A 15752-nucleotide genomic window follows, 5' to 3' on the forward strand; every position below is an offset into this window, starting at 1 on the left:
AAGTGCTCAAAATTTCAAATAATGTGGTTGAACCAATATCTTCTACAAATTCAGCATAATTTATTCGCTTTTATATTTTAGTCTAACGTATGACACAACATCCCATTTGTTCTTTGTCTATACTCACCTACCTGAAAAGACCCGAGCACCGCAGTTCAGTCTGTTCACTCTGTGAAGAAAGAAAGAAGAAGCTTGCATTTGTAAAGTGCTGAAAAGCCACTAAAGTACTTCTGAAGGGTGACCACTGTTATAATGTGGGAAGCATGGCAGCCAGTGTGGATACAGCAAGTTCCTACAAACAGTAATGCAATAGTGGCCACATAATCTGTTTGTTTGCGTGATTTTAGTTGAGGGATAATTATTGGCCAGAACACAAGGATAACTTTGCTGCTCTTCTTCTAAAAGTGGCTATTGCAATCTCAAGATGGTGCCGGAACGTGGTGACTTTCTGCGAGCTCTCTCCCACATATTCTCTTCCTACATCTCTTGTAACCATACTAACCTTTTTGAAACTTAATTCTAACACTTACGCTATCTCTAACCTTTCTCTTTTCTCTCCATGCATGTTCTCTACTGAGTAGTGCTACACTCCGTAAGCTTCACCCGATGTCTGTGTCTATGCATTTACATTGAGTATCAATGTTTTTCATGTATGGAACGATCTGTCTGCACTGTACGCAGAACAATACTTTTCACTGTACCTCGGTACAAGTGACAATGAACTCAAATCCAAATCCAAATTCCATGTCCACTTGAGAGGACAGATGAGGCCTTGGTTTAACATCTCCATGTTATGGGCAGCACAGTGGCTAGCACTGTGGCTTCACAGCGCCAGGGTCCCAGGTTCAATTCCCCGCTGGGTCACTATCTGTGCGGAGTCTGCACGTTCTCCCCGTGTCTGCGTGGGTTTCCTCCGGCTGCTCCCGTTTCCTCCCTCAGTCCAAAGACGTGCAGGTTAGGTGGATTGGCCATGCTAAATTGCCCTTCATGTCCAAAAAGGTTAGGAGGGGTTATTGGGTTACGGGATAGGATGCAAGTGAGGGCTTATGTGGGTGGGTGCAGACTCGATGGGCCGAATGGCCTCCTTCTGCACTGTATGTTCAATGTTCTATCTGAAAGACAATGGGACAACACCAATAGGTCAGTTCACTTTGGAACATGGACTGATTAGGGTAGAAATGGTCGGGAATGGGGGAGGGGAGGGGTCTAGTTTAACTTTTAGACAATCGAAAATGAATTGTAGAAGTAAGTTGCCACAAAGAGGGGCTGGGATGCTGGACCGTAAATCGGTGACCTGATGCAAGTCTTGTCTTTTAGTATTTATTCCCTTTCACCATTCTTGTTCCCCAAAATGAACTGCTTCACATTTCTATGTGCTGAACTAGCAGTGAAAATGAAAATCTTTCCTGTTTTTGCCAAAATTTCTGGAGCTGCTGGGAATCATTAGTTCAGCTATCCATCTGATAATGCTTTCCTTGCATTTAAACTCTATTATAGCAACAAGACTGGCGTTTCCAACATGACACAGCTGTTTCTCATGATAGGAGTAGGAGCCAGGCTTCCTCTGTAGCCACGAAGGGGCCAATGGAAGAACACATAATAGATGCAATTTTTTCTTCCTCAGCAGCACTGGTGTCAATGCTATGGAAACCCTGAAGTGACAAAAGGGCATGGCCAATGTTACTGGCTACTTCTGCCAGTCCTGCATGGTGATCCAGGGCAGGGCACTAGTCACAAATGCACCATTTGATTCACTAATTTGATGCAGTGTGATGAATGGGTAATGTGCGTTTAAGATCATGCACGTAATGTCCCTTTAAGACCGGGTTTGGAACCCTGGGGGACTCCACCTCCGGCTCCACCTCCCAGGGGCCGGATATAAGGTGACATCCTGTGGATGGCGCTCAGCGTGCACTCATCTCCCCGGTTGGCGAAGTTCTGTTTATTAAAGCCTTCAGATTACGAGTACACTCTCTCGTGTCATAATTGAGGGTATATCAATTTAATAAACAGATTACGATAGGATGGATAGCGGTCTCAAGCCAGAAAAACTCGACCTGGATGCACGTACGCCGGAAGTCAAAGAAATTTTTGAACACTGGCTTTGGTGTTTTGAGGCCTACCTGGACTCCTCGGCAGACCCCGTCGCCGAGCCTCGCAAGCTGCGCCTACTCCACGCCCGGGTGAGCCATAGAATCTCCGGCCTGATCGAGAAGGCGGGCAACTACAGCGCTGCGATGGGGATTCTGAGGAAGCGTTTCATAAAACCCATCAATGAGGTACATGCACGGCATCTGCTCTCTACTCGCCAGCAGCGCTCAGGGGAATCGCTGGACGAGTACTTGGAAAAGCTCACCATACTCGCTAGAAATTGTAACCATCAAGATGTGACCGCGGAGGTCACATGAACCTACACACCCGTGACGCCTACGTGTCTGGAATCCGATCGAACTATATTAGGCAGCGACTCCTGGAAAACGGGGCGAAAGACCTGCAGGAAATGGTAACCTCTCTGGAGGTGGCCTACCAGAACCTCGGCACGTATTCTACGGACTCCTGCGAGCCCCTCTCGGCCTTCCCCATACTCGGCCATGCCACGGGCCTGCACCGTGCGGTGAGCCGCCCAGACCGGGGGCACACGGTGCTCTTTCTGTGGGCAGGGCCAGCATCCACGACAGCGCTGCCCAGCCCGTCCCGCGACCTGCAGCGACTGCAGAAAGAAGAGGCATTTCGCGAGGGTCTGCCTGACCAGGCCCAAGGCCCAGAAACAAAAAGCCCAACAGGCCCGAAAATCGAGCTCACAGGCCCGCAGGCCCCGCGACGCGGCTACGCGCCGGCCGGACACGCCTCTTTCTGACGCGTCATTGGCCTCGTGCGAGTCATGGAGGCGGCCATCTTGGTGGTGGCCATCTTCTAAACCTGACACGTGCGACTGACGGGGGCGGCCATTTTGTGACTCCGACTCGGCAGAAGACTCAGACTACACACAGCTGGGAGCAATCACCCTCGACCAGTTGCGGCCAAAGCACCTTGGAACTCCATGATGCTCGTCCAGATCAACGGGCATGACACTCCCTGCCTTTTCGACTCCGGGAGCACGGAGAGTTTTGTGCACCCAGAAACGGTAAGGCGCTGCTCCCTGCGCACCTATCCCGCATCCCAAACCATCGCCCTCGCCTCTGGGTCCCATTCCGTCCAAATCAAGGGGTACTATATTGCTAATCTCGCGATCCAGGGCGTCGAATACGCCCGTTTTAAGCTGTGCATCCTCCCTCACCTCTGCGCCCCCCTGCTGCTCTGCCTGGATTTCCAATGTAGCCACCAAAGCCTGACCCTGAAGTTCGGCGGACCCTTGCCCTCCCTCACGGTATGCAGCCTCGCAACACTGAAAGTTGCACCCCCCTCACTATTCGCGAACTTCACCCCCGACTGTAAGCCCGTCGCCACCAGGAGCCGGCGGTACAGTGCCCAAGATATGACTTTCATCAAGTCAGAGGTTCAGCGTTTATTGAAAGAGGGGGTCATCGAGGCTGGCAACAGCCCCTGGAGGGCACAAGTGGTGGTCGTCCAGTCCGGGGAAAAGAAACGGATGGTCGTGGATTACAGCCAGACCATAAACCGCTTCACGCAGCTCGATGCGTACCCCCTCCCCCGCATAACAGAGATGGTCAATCGGATCGCACAATACCGGGTATTCTCCACGGTCGACCTGAAATCTGCCTACCACCAGCTCCCTATCCGCCCGGAAGACCGCCTCTATACTGCTTTTGAAGCAGCCGGCCGGCTTTTCCACTTCCTTAGGGTCCCCTTCGGCGTTACTAATGGGGTCTCCGTCTTCCAGAGGACGATGGACCAAATGGTGGACCAGTACGGTTTGCGGGCTACATACCCATACTTCGACAATGTCACCATCTGCGGCCATGATCAGCAGGACCATGACGCAAACCTTGAAAAGTTTCTCCAGACCGCCCGGGCCCTCAACCTGACCTACAACAGAGAAAAATGCGTTTTCCACACAACCCGACTAGCCATCCTCGGCTACGTCGTGGGAAACGGGGTCCTAGGGCCCGACCCCGACCCTCAAGGAACTCCCCCTACCCCTTGGTCTCAAGGCCCTTAAACGGTGCTTGGGGCTTTTCACCTATTATGCCCAGAGGGTCCCCAAATACGCGGACAAAGCCCGCCCACTCATAAAGATTTCCCCTCACGGCTGAGGCCCGGTCGGCCTTCAGCCGTATCAAGGCCGACATCATCAAAGCCGCTTTGCACACGGTGAATAAAACCATCCCTTTTCAGGTCGAGAGCGATGCGTCAGACGTCGCCCTGGCTGCTACCCTCTACCAGGCAGGCAGGCCAGTAGCATTCTTTTCCCGAACCCTCAACGCCTCCGAGATCTGGCACTCTGCAGTCGAGAAGGAGGCACAAGCTATTGGGAAGCCTGCGGCACTGGAGGCACTACCTAGCCGGTAGGAGGTTCACCCTCGGCACTGACCAACGGTCGGTCGCCTTCATGTTCGATAACGCTCACCGGGGCAAGATCAAAAATGACAAGATCTTGAGGTGGAGAATCGAGCTCTCCACCTACACGTACAATATTAAGTATCGTCCAGAGGAGCTCAACGAGTCCCCAGATGTCCTGTCCCGCGGTACGTGCACCAATGCGCAGGAGGATCGCCTGCGGGCTATCCACAATAACCTCTGTCACCCGGGGGTCACCCAGCTCGCCCTTTTTCTTAAGTCCCGCAACTTACCCTACTCCACCGAGGAGGTCAGGGCCATAACCAAGGCTTGCCAGATCTGCGCGGAGTGCAATCCGCACTTCTACCGACCAGGCAAGGCTCGCCTGGTAAAGGCCTCTGGGCCCTTTGAGCGACTAAGCATGGACTTCAAAGGACCCCTCCCGTCCACCAACCGCATACCTATTTTTTAACCGTCATCGACGAGTTCTCCCGCATCCCATTCGCTGTCCCCTGCCCCGACATGACTTTGGCCACTGTTATAAAGGCACTGCACAGCATCTTCACCCTGTTCGGTTTCCCCGCTTATATCCACAGCGACCGGGGTACATCGTTCATGAGCGATGAGCTGCGTCAGTACCTGCTCAGCAAGGGCATCGCCTCGAGCAGAATGGCCAGCTACAACCCGCAGGGAAACAGGCAGGTGGAGAGGGAGAACGCAACAGTTTGGAAGGTTGTCCTTTTGACCCTGCGGTCGAGATGTCTCCCAACCACCCGCTGGCAGGATGTCCCACCCGACGTTCTCCACTCCATCAGGTCACTCCTCTGCATGGCCATGAACGAGACCCCCCACAATCGCTTGTTTGCTTCCCCAGGAAGTCCACCTCCGGGGACTCGCTGCCACCGTGGCTGACGACTCCGGGACCTGGCCTTCTCCGGAGGCACGTGAGGAGCCATAAGACGGTGATGTGTTGGGTAGGCTGGATCGAGGTGAACTGCACTTGATGCAGTGTAGCGAGAGACAGACCTCCAACACTTGATAAAATGCAACACGATTTTATTCAACATCCAAACTATTAGACATGTTCAACTGCGAGTTGACACTATGCTGACTTGACTGGAGTCCTGACACTAGCCTGACCAGACTAACCTAACTACCACATGGTGTAGGTACTGACTAGCTTACGGGCTCTGACTGTCTCAGAGGCTGGGTCCCGAGAGAGCGGGAAAACTGGTGCCCTCTGGCTTAGTGGTCGTGTCCTGTCTGGTGATTGGCTGCTCTTCTTTGTGTGCTTACTGGTCATCCTGTGTGTCAGTCACTGCCTGTCTGCACTCCATTGTATACATAGATGTATATTATGACATCTCCCCCCTTTCTTTTTTCTATATTGTGTGTGTTAAGATAGTAAATATTAAGGTGCATGAGCGTGTGGATGTGTTTATGTGCGTGACTACATACAGAATGTGCTAAAATGACCTTATGTACACAGGAAGGTGTCGCTAGTGCAGATATAGGGCAGATGAAATGGTAACAACGATACTTACAGAGGTCAAAACGATAAGGTAACACAGTTGTGCAAGAGTTCAGTCTATAAGTTTAGTCTCTGCGGCGGGCGACGAATTCTGGTTGACCGCCTCAAGGGTAGATCAGGGCCGTCTGCACTTGGATGGGCGGGACCGCCACCAATGTGATGGTTGCAGAGGTCGGCAGGATTTCTGGTAGATCGGTGGAAGAATGCTTGGTCTGAGGCGGATGGTGTCGAGATCGGATTTGGAGATGAGGTTCGCCAATGCGCCGGTGTCCAGTTTGAACCGGATGCGAGCCTTGTTGACTGTGAGGACAGCACACCACTCATCGTCGGGATCCACGCTGAGGATCGGGAGGTGAGTCGCTGTCTTGGAGAAAGGCAGCGCATGCTTCGTAATGGTGCCCACCCGGTATGGAGATTTGAGGCACGCAGCATCAGGATCTGTTGGGCTGTCGGTGTCTGGCATGGCCTGCTGTATTGAACGGACACTTCTGCGCCGCGGCTGGGATCACTGGATGCTGGGCAGTAGAGCAGATCTGCAAAGGACTGCGTAGTGGCCAAGCTTGCCACACTGTCGACACTGTCGTGATTTTGCCGGACATTGTCGCTTTAAATGGGCGGAGCCACAATTCGGACACATCATGACGCCAACGTCAGCCCGTTCCGTGCGCCATCTCGCATGCGCAGTGCGGTCGAACGACGTACGCACCTGCGCAGTCTGGTCGTCGGTCTCGCCGTCCCCTCGGTCGTGGCGTGCATGCGCAGGGGCCCGGGAAAAGCGCGCGGAATGGCCACTCTGGTCGATACTTAGGCCCTGCATTCGCATTTGTGCGATGGCCTGCACCCGTTCCGCCTCGTGGGAGGTTCGCTTTGCCGTTTCTGCCGCCCTGATGTGGGAGTACCGATTGTTAGCATGTTCGTGGAGAACGCACGTTTCGATGGCGATGGTGAGGGTGAGCTGCTTGACTTTCAGGAGCTGCTGGCGAAGGGAATCGGAGTGGACCCCGAAAACGATCTGATCCCGGATCATGGAATCAGTGGTCGAGTCATAGTTACATGACTGCGCGAGGGTGCGGAGATGGGTCAGAAAGGATTGAAAAGGTTCATCCTTACCCTGAAGCCTCTGCTGGAAAACGTACCATTCAAAGCTCTCGTTCACCTCAATGTCGCAGTGGCTGTCGAACTTCAGTAGAACTGTTTTAAATTTTGTCTTTTCTTCGCCTTCAGCGAATGTAAGGGAGTTGTAGATGTGGATGGCGTGGTCCCCGGCTTTGGAGAGGAATAGTGCGATTTTCCTGGCATTTGATGCGACCTCAAGATCGGTGGCTTCGAGCTGGAACTTTTGTTTGAATATCCTCCAATTTGCACCGAGGTTGCCGGCGATGCGGAGCTGCGGAGGAGGGCGGACGATGTCACCGCCACCCCCAGCTACCCTCCCTACTCACCAACCCCCTACCCCAGCGATGTCACCGCCACCCCCAGCTACCCTCCCTACTCTCCAACCCTCTACCCCGCACCGCACAAAAGCTCCAACCACCGTGTTCCCGGACGTACCCTCACCAAAGACGTCCGTGTCTGCCGCACCACCGCCCGAGCTGATAAGGTCGACAAGGACGATCAGGCCTCCAAAGAGAACGGACATGTAATCCCACTTCACCCCCGACGGACTCTGTGTTTTTCTTAAACAGGGGGTGAATGTGATGAATGGGTAATGTGCCTTTAAGATCATGCAAGTAATGTCCCTTTAAGACCGGGTTTGGAACCCTGGGGGACTCCGCCTCCAGATCCACCTCCCAGGGGCTGGATATAAGGTGGCGTCCTGTGGGCGGCGCTCAGTGAGCACTCATCTCCCCGGCTGGCGAAGTTCTCTGTTTATTAAAGCCTTCAGATTACGAGTACACTCTCTCGTGTCCTAATTGAGGGTATATCATGCAGGTTTCACAAGCTATGTGTCCACATGTCCACTGAATGCCTGTGCTAATGGCGGAACATGTGTTCGGCAGCATGAAAACCTCCAGTGACATTATCTAATGGGCCAGGCATTCAACTTGTATGTGGGGCGCTTTTGACTTAATGGAAGTGTTGAGGCATGATCTTGATCGTTTGTCATGAGCAGCCACACAATCAGGAGGCCGGAGTATTTGGGATCAAATTCTGCATGATGTAGACAGGCTGGGGCTGCAGTACTGCTGCATCTGCAACGTGAGAAATAAATAGATCAGAGCCTGCAAACTGGGGAAGATTTCTGAAGAGGAGGAGGAGAAGCGCTCTCCGCAGGCACAGCACAATGGCACAGTGGATAGCTGTGCTGCTTCACAGCGCCAGAGACCCAGGTTCAATTCCAGCCTTGGGTGACTGTGGAGTTTGCACTTTTTTCTCATGTCTGCATAAGTTTCCTCTGGGTGCTCCAGTTTCTTCCCACAGTCCAAAGGTGTACAGGTTATGTGCATTGGCCATGCTAAATTGTTCCTTAGTGTCCAAAGATGTGCAGGTTAGGTGAGGTTACAGGGATAGTGCGAGGGAGTGGGCCTAGGTAGAGTGCTCTTTCAGAACCTCGGTGCAAACTCGATGGGCTAAATTGCCTTCTTCTGTACCTCAGGAATTCTATGGTTCTAAGATCTAACCCACCACAAGTTTTTCAGGAACACTTCTTTACCAAAATTAACATACTGTTTTTTGAAACTCAGATTCAAATAGGAGGACTGAACGACCTCATTCAAGCCAGTCTGGAAACTCACACCAGACCGAGGACAAGGTTGCCAGTTGCTGTAAAGGCCACACTGGCATTGAAGTTTTATCCAGCAGGGAGCAGCTGACATATTCAACATCTCCGAGAATTACATGCACTGATGAATCTGGATAGCACCGGAGGTCATTTAAGCCAGGAAAGGCAAATGCACTGGGTGGAATTTTTTTTTTTTTTTGCAGAGTGGCGCAGCCGGCGGGGAAAGCGGAGTAGAAGCAGCCCCCGAGGGTGGGTTTCTCTGCTATATTTTACAGCACCAAGTGAAAAGAAATAAGGGGCGGGTCCCACGATGTGACACTGGCAGGTGGACACTGAATCAGTCTGCCTTAGGTTCTCATATGATCGATGCACCCTTTTAAAAGGATACTCCGATTTTAAAATTAAAAAGAACCTCCACCTGCCGGCCATCCCAAACATGCAAATGGGCCAGCACTCTGCCAGCGCAAATTCAAAGAAATTCCTGGCCCAACGGGCATTGTATCTGCTGGGGCTGTAGTTAACGCTTCAGAGCCTGACAGCTGCAGCTGCTTTAAGCGCTCCACTTAGCGCACTCCTTGCAGCCACGATGATGGCGCACAGAAGACTTGCTCCCCTCCCCTCACTGAATTCGGAAGTCCAAGTCCAAGGGAGACCCACAGCACTCCATTGTATACATAGATGTATATTATGACATCTCCCCCCTTTCTTTTTTCTATATTGTGTGTGTTAAGATAGTAAATATTAAGGTGCATGAGCGTGTGGATGTGTTTATGTGCGTGACTACATACAGAATGTGCTAAAATGACCTTATGTACACAGGAAGGTGTCGCTAGTGCAGATATAGGGCAGATGAAATGGTAACAACGATATTTACAGAGGTCAAAACGATAAGGTAACACAGTTGTGCAAGAGTTCAGTCTATAAGTTTAGTCTCTGCGGTGGGCGACGAATTCTGGTTGACCGCCTCAAGGGTAGATCAGGGCCGTCTGCACTTGGATGGGCGGGACCGCCACCAATGTGGTGGTCGCAGAGGTCGGCAGGATTTCTGGTAGATCGGTGGAAGAATGCTTGGTCTGAGGCGGATGGTGTCGAGATCGGATTTGGAGATGAGGTTCGCCAATGCGCCGGTGTCCACTCTTTCCCTTCCGCCTCCGCCACGGTCTCCACCATGGCGGAGGAGGAAGTGACTCTCCCCACTGCGCATGCGCGGGAAACTGTCGGCGGCCGCTGACGCTCCCGCGCATGCGCCGCATTTCCGCACCAGCTGGCGGGGCAACAAATGCCATTTCCGCCAGCTGGCGGGGCAACAAACGCCATTTCCGCCAGCTGGCGGGGCGGAAATCCCTCCGGTGCCGGCCTAGCCCCTCAATGTTGGGGCTCGGCCCCCAAAGATGCGGAGCATTCCGCACCTTTGGGCCGGCGCGATGCCCGTCTGAATGGCGCCGTTTTTGGCGCCAGTCGGCGGACATCGCGCCGTTGGGGGAGAATTTTGCCCCAGAAGTGGAGATTTGAGTTGTATACATGAAAAATATGCAAAGTATTGTAAATAAATTTGATTAGTGAGAGGTACAAATTGTTATGGGATGACTTCACAGAATCACAGGATAATACAGTGGGGGAGAGGGGAAAGCTTAAGAGGCATCACGGAAGGGTGGAGCATAAAGTGTCCAAGTTGCTAACGTTATGAAAATTAATGCAAATGACGGTTTTGCATAGATATCCCAGCGTGGAGCGCAACTTCGATATCACTGCCAGCGAGGGACTGGAGCATGGAATCGAACCAACCTCGATTTTTACCTGCGATTCTCCACCCGATCGCGATCGATGTTTCCAGTGTCGCGAAGTGGAGAATCAGGCCAGTATTTCTTGGAGGAAAAACCTTGCCATTTTGCAGTGTACCTTACTGTAATTGATGGGTGAAGTTGAAAATGTGCTTGGGAACTGATAATCTCTCATTCTAGCAGTTTGAGATGCAGCCTCAAAATAGGAAGAAAATCAGATGCTGGGTAAAAAATAATTACAAAAATTGTCCATGCAGTAAGTACCTTTAAATAAATCGCACCTACTGAACAGATCTATTCCTCAGGAATGTATGCCATTTTTTATTGAGCTTCGAAGATGGTAATGATGTCCAAAGGGAATGGCAATGTTGGGAATTCCGAAACCTTACACATTTACCTTGGTGGTATAGTCATCTGGGATGGCCACTTCCAGAATACAAAATGGACGCTCACAAAGAATGTAGGGAAATGTGGACAATGCTCGACAACAAGCAGGCACCGTGCCTGAATGTATATTTGGGAAGCAGTCAGCAGACGGAATCAGAACTCTAGGGTCGATTAGCATATTGATGGCCCATCTCCGAGGAACAAAGGACCAACGCTCAGGTAGTTGATACTGTCGCAGACATCAAAGCAAGGCCAACGGCCACCTAGGACACGCCCAGCCATCAGGGTACCCATCCCTTTATTGGTTAAGATCGATAACAATGATCGAGAAGCGGCCCAATTAATTGGGACCAAGTTTAAGGCCCGCCTAAAAGCGTGCAAAGCCCCTCCAAGTACAAGAAGGAACCCCCACGAGAGATTTTCTCTCTTGGATTTGGCTCTCAGGCGGAGAGACCCATCCACCAGCATCACCAGAAGCAAGTAAGTTCAAGGTCAATGCTCACTACCAGACGGACGGCCTTAGCTGTTCTCCTGCATCTCTTCGAACCCAACCGCCTCAGATTCGAACAACGGCCATTGTTCCTCGGACTAAGTGGGCACCCGAAGTTAAGTATAGGCGTTAGCATTAGAGATAGTTAGGTTTGTAGTACTGTTGTGCATGAATAGATCTTACTGTGTGTGTAAATAAATAGTATTGACTTTGAACTAACGTGTATTGGCTCTTTGATCGGTATTCGGGTTGAACCTTGTGGCGGTATCGAGAGATACCTGGCGACTCTGAAAGTAGAAACGTAAACATAATTAGGATTAAGAAAGGTGACCATATTGACCGCCATATTTATAACCAGATAAACAGAGCAACATTACTGGCGACTCTGGTGGGATTCGACCTAGAAGTGGCTTTGTCACTCCAAGAGAACCCAAATTTGAATTAGAATCCAATTGGAAAAAGAAAAACCACAAGCGTAAGACCAATACCGATCAAACCTCCAAGATTCGGAAGTGTGTTATTTGCATGCGTACTAACAGGGATATAAGATAAACCTGAGAGATTTTGTTGCATAAAACTGTTGGGAGTTTTGTAGACCGGAAACTGGCTTGAGCCGTACCCGTGTTTGCATTAGCACTTCATTCCCCCCTGTTCCAAATTCGGTAGAAACCCCAGAGATAGCGCTAGAAATGGCAATGAAGGCAATGGAATGCCTTATGAACCCCCAGGAATTCGAGGTCGCAGCGACCAGGAGAGTAGGACAGTGTCCCGTATGGGAAGAGGAAATTAGAAAATATCTCAAAGGGAAAGGATGGCCCCATTGGAGTGAATTTTGTGCGAACGATGAAACAGGTCCCGGACGTATAGGGCATACTTGGTGGGAGAACCTAACAGAGATCCATAAGAAGAGCTTAGGAAAAGCTTGTAAGCTGATTGCAATCGTGTCTTTCTTGGCACAATTGCACAATTGCAAGGCACAGAGGAGGTCGTGAGGACGCTCCGCAGAGAGATTGAAGAGGGAGATAAGAATAGTGAGGGAGACGTGAGTGAGTATGAGAAAGCAAACAAGGAACTGAGAGAGCAGTTAGCAGTGAAGGACAAGGAGATGGCTGATGTCAAACGGCACACCAATCTTGTCTCGCCCATTTAAGCAGCTTTCAGTCGCAATGTGATAAGGTATACCAAGACACGCAACACGCGGTGTTGGTAAGAGAAGAAACAGAACACCAAGTCGAGCAGTTACAGAAACAATGTAATGATTTAAAAGCAGGCCTACGAGCACTCCGCAGTTCCACGACGGAACAAAGGCAGAGCTCGGTAGATCACGCTAAATGCCAAAAGCAAATTGCAGACCTGTAATCTCTGATTTCTGTACAAAATGGAGTCCAGAACACGTTTGGACCCCAATTAGACCAAGAAAATGACCCCGATTGACAGGAGTTAAATAAGACTGCCCATAGATATGTACATGGAACATGTACATAGGACAAACCACAGAAAAGGAAAGCACCCCCACCCCCGACTGCACAGGCAGATCACAACCCTATGAACCCTGTCACCACACAGCGCAGGGCCACAACAGACGGAGATCCAGATTTTCTGTACACCACCCCATTAACCGTCACTCAATTAAGGGATGCGTGGTCAAACAACAGGCGACCATGTACGGCCTGGATGAAAAAGAGCAAGTGAAGCTCACAGTTTTGAGCCTCGACCCCTCAGTCATGGTAGCCCTTCCCGACCCACAAAACGTAGGAGGAAGCACCCTCCAAGAAATGCATGCAGCGATCCTAGGTGCGATCGACTACAACAAAGGAGATCCCACAGAAGGCCTAAACAAATGTAGGCAGAAAAACACCGAGCACCCCACAGCGTTTGCTGGTGCTTGTGGATTCATTTCACAGCGGTATTTGGAGAGTTAGCCTGTGCCCAGTTGACCCCAGACAATATGGCCAAATGGACTCGAATCCTAGTGTCTCACGCGACAGAAGCAGGGCAGAGAGCTTGCGCAAATTACGGCCCCTCAGACGAGGCCCACAATGAGAAATGGGTACTAAAGAGATTGTCCCAAGATTTGGAACAGTCCATTCAGGGAAAATCTGCTTATGGTAAAAGCAGAGGAAGAGCAGGCAGATGCTAACATGCATCCAGTTAGGACACACCAGAACCCCGCATGGGTAAATGAGGGAAGAAACTGCCCACAGCAGCCAAAATCCCAAGAATGTTACAATTGCGGACAATTAGGACACTATGCACGAGAGTGCAATGCGCCCCAGAAGTAGCAGCGCAACCAGCAAGCAGGCACCCTGAATAAGAATAGGGCCAAGCCAATTCACAGTGTTAGCACCCGTTCCGAGAATGCAGATATGAACGGCACCGATTGACGGTGTTCGGCCTCCCCAACTTGGGTCTGCGACACACTTTGGGACAAGTCCAGAAGACCGGTAGTGGCAGGCACAGTCCGGGGACACCCCGTATAATTTCTTTGAGACACAGGAGGGTCCCGCACCTCGCTAAACTCCTCCACAATGTTTCAGCGAGACACATGGCCCACCACAGACACCATTACTCTCAACGGTTTTACAGGGCATTTGCAGCAGGGACACACCACAGCCCCTGTAGCGATTCAGATAGGGAACATTAAAACTAAACACCCCGTAGTTCTAGTTGATCTACACCAGACAGCCGAACACATTTTAGGTATAGATTTTATGAGCTCCCACAATCTATCGTTCGACCCCGTAAACAAATGTGTGTGGAGAATGGCAAAGGCCGCACGAGCCCCCACCAAGCTCACAGTTGGAGTCTACAAAAACAGAATTAGCGCAGTTGGAGACTTCTGGTTCGACCCTCGAGCCATTAGTCAGGACAGAGAAGTTAGAGGCGTTTTGCAGCGATACAAAGCAGCTTTTGCCCAACACAAGCACAACTGTGGCAAGATCGCTGGCTTAGTAGACAGTACAGGTCCCGACCCCAAACCCCAAAGGCAATTCGTTTTCCCCAATAAGCAGAGGGCGAAATCTCAAATGTTATCCAGAGTTTGCTTGACCAAGGCGTACTCCCTTCAGTAGCCTCAACAAACAATGCCCCAATTTGGCCCATCAGGAAACCCGATGGATCATGGCGACTGACCATCGATTACCGGGAACTAAACAAAGTAACCCCAGTAGCAGCCCCCACCATAGCCACGAGTCCCGAGACAATGCTAAAACAGGGACTCCAGTCAAATTTTTTTTCGGTTTTGGACATTAGCAATGGCTGTTGGTTCATTCCATTGGATAAAGCGTGCCAATATAAATTTGCTTTCACCTTCCAGGGACAGCAATACACGTGGACGTGCCTACAACAAGGCTTCCACAACTCCCCCTCCATTTTCCCCCGACAGCTGACGAATGGTTTCGCCAAATTTTCCCAACCCGATTGCCTATGGATAGACATATGGACGATAAGGGAATAGTGTAAATGGGCTTTAGAGTGGTTTCACAGGTCGGCGCAACATCGAGGGCTGAAGGGCCTGTACTGCGCTGTAATGTTCTATGTTCTATGTTCTATGTTGTCCAGTATGTAGACGACTTGCTACTGCAGACGGACACTAAGGGAGAGCACATTTTGCTTCTCGCTGAACTATTAGGACTCCTTCAACAAATTGGATGTAAAGTGAACCCCAAAAAGGCCCAGATTCTACAAGAAAAAGTACTTTATTTAGGAACAGTGATCACCCATGGCAAATGCGAGATCGAGCAGAAACGCATCGACTCCATTGTCAAATTACCCCTGCCCCATCATGTCACAGCCCTCCGGTCATTTCTAGGCCTGGTTGGCTACTATAGGAATCACATCGACGGTTTTGCCACAAAGGCAGCGCCCCTCTCTGAACTCCTAAAGAAGCAAGCATAAGAAGGAACCCCCACGAGAGAATTGCTCTCTTGGATTTGGCTCTCAGGCGGAGAGACCCATCCACCAGCATCACCAGAAGCAAGTAAGTTCAAGGTCAACACTGGCTATCAGATGGACGACCTTAGCTGTTCTCCTGTATGAGTAGATCTTACTGTGTGTGTAAATAAATAGTATTGACTTTGAACCTTGTGGCGGTATCGAGAGATACCTGGCGACTCTGAAAGTAGAAACGTAAACATAATTAGGATTAAGGAAGGCGACCATATTAACCGCCATATTTATAACCAAACAAATATAGCAACAGTGGTATGTGCACACTGAGCAATTCCTCTCCAACCTGGACACAAAATATTAGCAGAATCTAAATAATGTATAAATTTGGTGGAAATGGGAGTTGCGCTAAAATACAACATTGCACATTTAGTTGTAGAGATCAGTCCTAGATGTACAGAGACGCCCTCGCTACCTATGTTACCTTTAGTGGAG

This window comes from Scyliorhinus torazame, chromosome 6 (assembly GCF_047496885.1).
Source record: "Scyliorhinus torazame isolate Kashiwa2021f chromosome 6, sScyTor2.1, whole genome shotgun sequence".
In the NCBI taxonomy this organism is placed as follows: Eukaryota; Metazoa; Chordata; class Chondrichthyes; order Carcharhiniformes; family Scyliorhinidae; genus Scyliorhinus; species Scyliorhinus torazame.